Source organism: Diceros bicornis, chromosome 20 (genome assembly GCF_020826845.1).
Source record: "Diceros bicornis minor isolate mBicDic1 chromosome 20, mDicBic1.mat.cur, whole genome shotgun sequence".
Lineage (NCBI taxonomy): Eukaryota > Metazoa > Chordata > Mammalia > Perissodactyla > Rhinocerotidae > Diceros > Diceros bicornis.
Genome location: NC_080759.1, coordinates 15,781,803 through 15,790,344, shown reverse-complemented (window position 1 = coordinate 15,790,344; position 8,542 = coordinate 15,781,803).

Here is an 8,542-nt window from a genome sequence, read left to right as displayed (position 1 = left end):
CTGCTGAGGAAATGCCTTCTGCCCTCACTTCCTCACTGGTGGACATGTTCTTCAGGGGTCAGCTTAAATGTTAGCTCCTCAGTGACACCTTCCAGATCCTTCCAGCCATCCCGGAAACATTGCCTTTCTGTCTTCTGTGCCCCCTGCACTCTACAGGGCTCTGCAGCACTGGTGTCACTGTCTATAGTTACATGTGGACATGTGCGTCTTCCTCACGGCACTGAGGCTCCTTCAGTTAGATCCACCTTTCCTCCTCCATGATTGCCCAGCCTAGGGCCTGGCATATTGAGGCTCTAAAAAAAATAAATGAGTGAAAGAGCTAATTATTAGCTGGATAGCTAGTTGGATAGCTAACTAGTGTTCATGAAGAAACGCAGGGCAGCCTGGAAAAGTTATGCTGAGGGCAAAGGTCGGCACTGTAGTGGTGGCCCGGAAGCGAGAGGGCAATACTATACAGCCCTGGGCTGTCTCTCAGGCTCCTACAAGGTCTTTCCTACAAAACCGATGCTCAGTAAACACATGAGCACAGCTAAGGAGGTGGAGGGGTGAAGAGAAAAGGACCCTAATAAGAAAGAAGGGACACAGAGGACACAGAAACCAAAAATAAGCCCCCTCTTGCAGAGATTTGATTGGATCAAGCCCATATACCTTGCCTGATGTGACAAGATTAGTGTGGTGACATGGAAGGATAGCAGATAATCAAAGAGGAGAGTCGAAGTTTTGCATTGTCACTGGGTACCTCTCTGAACCTCAGTTTGCTCATCTGCATCTGTCTGCCCACTGAGATTTGAAAGGATTAAGTCAGAAAATATATGTGAATTCACTGTGCTCTACGAATGAAAAGTATCGTTTGTTTTTGTCTAACCAACAAGACAATGTAGGTAAAAAGCCACTTGTTAGCAAAAATAAACATATCATATGCAGGGAGACTGAAGGCTGGCTCTAGCAATTTAGGTTGGCACAACGACTACCAAAAATTCTTGAGTATTTTATCAACAACCTTGATGACAGCTACTAACGTATGACACACAGGCACTGACACTAATGAAGGAAAGCTTTTGTTAGCTATTGTGGATTAAACCAATTGACATAATATAAACAGATGCAAATGGCAGTTCAAGTTAAGTTAGGCACATTATGACAAGCCTAAGGATGAGGACAAAATTTCTTTCAGAAACAAAACCATTTCATCGTGCATTAGCATTGACTTTAAACTTATCCTTATTGGCTTTCTTCTATTTGATACAGAACTGAGCTGCTGATACAAGTGTTCCACTCAGAAGAAAAGAAGAGAAGAGATATATATAGGACAAGAGGCACAAGGCAATAAGAGGCCAAGTGTGGAAAATGGTTAAGGAAATGTCAAAGGAAATTTAAATTTAAAAGGAAATCACAAGGGCCAGCCCCGGTGGCCTAGTGGTTAAGTTCGGCATGCTCCGCTTCAGCTACCTGGGTTGAGTTCCCGGGCATGGACCTACACCACTCGTCTGTCCATGGCCATGCTGTGGTGGCAGCTCATATACAAAATAGAGGAAGATTGGCCACAGATGTTAGCTCAGGGAGAATCTTCCTCAGGAAAAAAAGAAAAAAAATCACAAAACACTAGAATTGGAAGCAACCTTACAAATCACCTAATGCAAAGATTGTTATCTCTACACATAGGATTGGTCTGGCCAACATGGGGCATTTGACATTTTTTTTTTTTAATTCAAATACTTTGTTGTAGGATCTGCACACTCCACTGGCCCCTCTACTCTCAGCAACTTCTCATATCTCCCTGTCTCTAGAAAACATTGGAGTTTGTGACCTCTGAAATCCAATCCCTTCATTTAACTGAGAAGGAAACCAAAGCCCAGAGAGGTTGTGACCTGCTCAAGGTCACTTGCCCAACTGTTTACTGGTAGTGCTACAACTTAAAATCCAAATATTCTGATTTCTAACCAACATTGGTGCTACAAATTCTAGTAGGAAGGACCTTTGGGTAATAATTTAGTTAGACAGTAGAAACTAAGAGGTTGCATTTGCCTAGCAAATACCTGGTGTTTACTTAATTATGATGATTTGAGATGTGGAAGATGAAAGCCTCCCCAGGCCATCCCATGACATCACTGCTGTTGCTAACACACTGCTCTTTCCACCTTGCTGTTTACCTCCAGTAGAATCACTGCTCATCTCAGCAACCTCTAAGATGTTTCCTGGGCTATGCTTGTTTGACTGCTTATATAGCATGTTGTCAATAACAACTCCAAAGGCATTATTTGTAAACACATGTTTTATCCCTGATTTCCATTTCTGCATTTATTATAAAGGGCTTGGTTTGGAGATCAAAAAGATTAGCTTAGTCTGAGGAATGAAAGTAAAATAAGATTTATTTTAAGGAAAGACAGAAGACACGGTTATCCCCATATTGCAGAAGACACCTAAGGTGAGGGGCTAACTTAAAATTATCCTACCTCTGTGGGGTTTTTTTCTCAAAGTTAATTTTGCAATTTCTTTCACTTTAAAATCTAATCTGACATTTATCCCAAATTATCTGCTGCTGCATTTAGATAATTGTTCATTTTTTTACCATTTATAGCCCATTTTTGGAGTAGTTAGTAAGCAATAGAGCCTTCTGGGGCTTTGGGGAAAAATATGGTAATAGAGGAGCCAACATATTACTCACAGTGACTTTTGTTACAATAAAGATGATCGATTTTTAAGTTTCTTCTTCCCACAATTAATGGCTTACTAATTATATCAAATATACTGGACTTTTAAATAAAATCCCTAGTTTTTCCTTTATGGTACAATAATTACCAACACAAGACTGACCCCTACTGGGAACATCTGTCGTTGTTAGATAGATCATGATGTGAAAAGTCAAACAGCCTAAACCAGACACCTCCTAGGGCCTTAATAGATCATCTAATTCAATTCTTTGTGAAAAGCTGAGTGAGGAACTTTATGAAATCAAAACCTGCATCAGCTTTAAGCAGCTATTATGTGTAATTATATTTGGCATTTTGATAAGTAGAAAGTTTTAAGAAATTCACTAATGATGTCAGTATATGTTTTAATGTTAATTATTGCTTCAGATGATTATGAAGAGTTGGAACACTGAAGCAGTATTATCCAATCAGATTTGACCACCCTGTACATTCTATTTACAAAAGTCTTAAAACTTTTTTCTAAGTATCAAAAAGCTTTTAAAAGATTGGAATCTTTAGGACAAATCTGCATATGGACAAAAACCCAAGTTTAATAAAAAATTATGCAGAATCAGTAGACGAGAAGGCTGATTTCATTTGTTGTTTTCCTCTGTGCCTCAAATTATGGTCTGTTTTAAGATCTCATGTGAAGTAGCTTTCAGCCACTTGATTCTAATCTTCAAAATAGCTTTCCCATAGTTTGACTTTTGTGTTTTTTTTTTAATAACTGAGGCTAAAACACACCTGATTTTAAAATATAGATACACAGATATAGATATGAGTAACTGGAGATCAACTGAAATCATGGGCTCTCAGAGAATCACAGACTGCATTTCATCCTGGCCTAACTATTTTTAGCAGTAGACTGTTCTGCTCTCTTGGTAAATTATCACTGAAATATCTGTCACCAGGATCCTTCAAAAGGTCACAAGTTTTTACTGGAAACTGAGCAAAAGGCCCCTTAATTCCCATGTTGGATTAGCCTACGACTGATCGTAAAATAAATGGACTTCAATTTTAAATATCAATTATGGTTTACTTATTTCTTACGAAAATAAAATAAACTTTAGTCCTCTGTTTTTTTTAAAATGAAGATTTATTTGTTTTACTGGAATACTCAAGAAGACTACCTTGTTATTACTATTAGAGAGATGCTGGAAGCAACATGTAAAATTTGTGGGGGGCTGGAAGAAGAATAATTTTTGTTATATTCTCTACAAAAGGCTCTGGATACCATAAGTGTTCTCAGTTTTGAGAGAATATCCCCCAAAAGAGGTATTATAAAGTGACTAGACCTAGCCAAATACATATATTATTTTTTGTTTTGAAATAAGAACAGTTTATGGAAAATATAATTTCTTCTAGATCCTCAAATGAAACAAACAATTCACTTAACAATTCTCCAAGACAGAATCTGCAAAAACTGTAAACAGATTTTTAACAATCTTAGATTCACTAAGGAATTATGAAACTTACATAGCAACACAAATATGTGCTAAACAACTGAAAGCGACATTTTTAATTTTTTGTTGGGCTAGCGCCCTATTATCCCATTATTCTTCCCATTTTATTTCCTCAAATTGAAAGTTTGAACACTAAGGTTAAGTAGACACTAAAACACAAAATAATCCCTCAGAAGTTCCTCATTATACTGTTAAATTAGTGAATATATCCTCCACTTATCCCAGGCAGTATATTTGTTCTACAAAATTAAATAATAAATGCATTTCCAAGTTGATACAAACAAGCAAATTCTCTGTTTATTAATGTGGTACCAGATCCCAACTTTCAAATCACTTGGGTACCCAGGAGTAAATAATTTCTTTAAGGCTCGATAATCATAGTTTATGTTTTACAGTAATTTGTTTGCCTAGAAGACCCAACACACAATGATGCCAAGGTATTATGGTTTTTCGCAGGTTATGTTGTCTTAAGCAAGGAAATGCAAGAATGATTCCAAATGCCATAAAATTATAATTTCCAATGTCTCATTCTGAAGTGAATACTTCAAATTTAGGCAAAGACTATGATGATGGCTATACATACAGTTAAATTGCCTCTTAATACTGATTTTAGTTGGTAATAACACTCTTACTTTACTCCAGGCCTTTAACGTTTGTAGGTTTTTGTTCTTGAGGGTAAAAGTAGAGATGTAATTTAATATAGCCACACTCATATAGTAAAAAGCCATTTTAACTGATTCCTCTTTTAATCATGATAAAAGATTTTTGTGACATTCCAAACATAGAAATATTTAGTTTCCTCATCTTGTACATAAACAGTTCACAAACACTGGCTCTTTTTATGTTACATTTTCTATAAAAATGTACAGAAACTCTCTTCTAGATGTGGGAATCAGAATCAAGCTCCTGGATACACAAAAGCTAAGTCATGACCCATATGTCTATTACATTTGCTAGACCTCAGATATGACTTCCCTGAAGGCAGATGCAGGAATGCAAAGATGTGTGAGAAATCAGAATGAGGAATGGCTGAATTCCATACTCTGCTCACACACAAGGGATATTCAACCTTAAAAATTTGCTGTAGTGGGGCCGGCCTGGTGGCATAGTGGTTAAGTGCACATGCTCCGCTTCAGTAGCCTGGGGTTCTTGGGTTTGGATCCTGGGCGTGCACCAACACACTGCTTGTCAAGCCATGCTGTGGCAGCGTCCCATATAAAGTAGAGGAAGATGGGCACGGATGTTAACCCAGGGCCAATCTTCCTCACACACACACACAAAAAAATTTGCTGTAGTACTCTCAAATTTTCTGTATGGAACACTCGTGATAAATTCCTTATCATAGTCTCTCAGAGCAATGATAATCCTGATGATATTTTCTACTCATCATTTCTAAAAAATATAAGCAATTATACATAAAAACAAAAACTACCTTAAAAATCATACTTACAAATAAAGCAAATACATGATTGCATCCACAGAGCTTCAAAGAAATACTTTGTTTTCATCACTGTTTGTGGGAATTTGTGGGAAACTCAACGAAAAATCTTCAGCAGATATTTGTAGAAAGTGACCAGGAAAAACTGGAAATGAATTTGGCAAAGCTAGGTTAGAATAATGAAAACAGTGCAGATCAAAAAGAAGTTTGAGATCTTAAATTTTAGAAAGTACAGGCTGAAAAATAACATGTGAGCTTATACATAAGTACCTAAAAAGTGCTCACAAAAACCACAAAACAGTGCTCACTGGGAGACAATAAGACATCTTAGTCAGGAGCTCTGGAGTCACAGAGCTGGTTGTGACGGCCTACTAAGTCACTCACAAGCTGGGTAAACCCAGTCTTTCTGAGTCCCAGTTTCCTGAGCTGTAAAATGGACGTAAATTCCATAATAGTGGCTATAGGAATTTAACAGACTAGACATACCTGAAGAAAGAAGTGCTGAAATGGAAGAAAGCCTGAAGAAATTATCCAGAATGCAACACAGAAAGACAAAAATAAGGAAGCTACGTGAGAGACTGAGAAACAGAGAGGACAGAGTGAGAAGAGCTAAAATATGTTTAATTAGAGATTCAAAGGCAGAGGAGAGCTTGTAACAAAGGCAACATTTAAAGTGATAAAAGACCTCAGTCCTCTTATCTAAGAAGACCCACAAATCCCAAGCAGAAAAATCGTTTAAAAAGTGTATCACGTAAACTAGATACGTCATCATAAACTGCAGACTACCAAAGAGAAAAATCTTAAAAAGCAGCCTGCCAAAAAAAGACACATTATCTATAAAGGAGAGACAGAGTGGCAGCTGACTTCTCAACAGTAACAGTAAGAGCCAAGTAACAAAGGAAAGATACTACAATGTACTGAAATAAAATAACTACCAACCTAGAATTCAACATGCAGCCAAAATATCTTTAAAGAATGAGGACATTCTTTATACTGAATTGTACACTTAAAAATGATTAAAATGGCAAATTTTATGTTACATATATTTTACCACAACTTTAAAAAACCAAAAATGTAACACACTGAAAACCACTGACTTATGTACTTTAAATGGGTTAATTGTATGGTATGTCGATTATATCTCAATAAAGCTGTTAAAAAAAGGAATAAGGGCAAAATAAAAAAAGTTTTCAAATAAACAAAAACCAGCAAACCCTTAGTAAGATAAATTCTAAAGAATGTACTTTAATAAGAAGGAAAAAAGTGGTGAAATACCTGTGTAAGTCAAATAAACAAGAACTATATATACTAACCATATAGGTTTAAAAATAATAAAATTAAAACACATAACAATAATACCTAATTTGGGAGGATGTTCTTAGTGCTTTAAGATCCCTGAATAGTCTAAGACAAGAGTAAAAGGTTTTGACTCACTTTAAACTTCGATAAATTAGTATGCAAGATGTAATTTCCAGGGACCCAACAAGATTAGAAACAAGTGCTTAAATTTCAAATTAGTAGAAGAAAACATGAAATTATTTTTTAAATCCAAACAAAGGCAAGAAACTGGAGACAAAGAGTTAGTTAGAAAGCATCAATTAAGATTTATACCTAAATATAGAGTAATTATATTAATTTGTGTAAATGTTACAGTTAAAAATAAAGATTGTTGGGCCGGCCCTGTGGCGTAGTGGTTAAGTTCAGCGCACTCCGCTTCAGGGGCCCAGGTTCAGGGGTTCTGTTCCCTGGCCGTGGACCTACACCACTTGTCAGGCATGCTGAGGTGGCAACCCACACGCATAATAGAGGAAGGCTGGCACAAATATCAGCTCAGGGCAAATCTTCCTGACCAAAAAAATAAGAAAATAAATAAAGATCGTCAAGTTGGGTTCTTAAAAAAATAATCCAAATATACGCTGTTTATAAGGGACACAACTAAAATATAAGAATACTGAAAGATTGCAAACATGCATTATTAGAGATAAGACATTTCATAATGATAAAAAAATGAAGGAGGTAAGAAGGGAGGGAGGAAACAAGAATTGGAAAGTGTATTGTAGTTTTCATTTCATAATAAACTACCCCAGAATTAAGTGGCTTATTTATTATCACATAGCTTCTGTGGGTCAGGAATCCAGGCACAGCTTAGCTGAGTCCTCTGGCTCAGGGTCTCTCATAGGCTGCAATCAAGGTGTCAGCTAAGGCTGCCTTCATCTCAAGGCCCGACTAAGGGAGGATCTGCTTCCAAGATCCTTCACATGGCTGTTGGCAGGCCTCAGAAGATCTGCTTCCAAGCTCACTCACATGGCTGTTGGCAGGCCTCCTGTCCTAACTGGCTATTGGGCAGAGACATGAGTTCCTCACCTGATGGGCCTCTTCACAAGGCAGCTCACAACAGGGTAGCCAGCTTTCCTCAGAGCAAGCCAGAGAGAGTGAGACAGAGGGCAAGTGAGATGGAAGCCAGAATCTTTTTGTCATCTAATTAATCTCAAAGTGATATCTTGTTGCTTTTGCTGTATTCTATTTGTTAGAAGTGTGTCACTAGGTCCAACCCACACTCAAGGGGAGGAAATTACACAAGGGTACAAATACCAAGAGGCAGGGATCACTGGGGACATTTTAGATGCTGTCAACCAAAGAAATAAAAAACAAAAACTCTCATTGTTTGCTTATTATGTGATGAATGTAGAAAATCCAGAAGAACCACACTTGATGTTTAGAATTAATAGGAAAGTCTAGCAAAATTGTTGCATATAAAAATCAGTTTTATACTATATGTAGACAACAAACGGAAAATTTAAATTCTAAAATAACCTCATTTACAATAGGATCAAACACCAAAGTATTTACCAGTTGAATAATAACTGTTGAAAACTAGGGGTGGGCACTATTATCTCTACTTTTACATGTATTTGAAAATTTTGATACTCACATTTTTTTACAGTATCAAA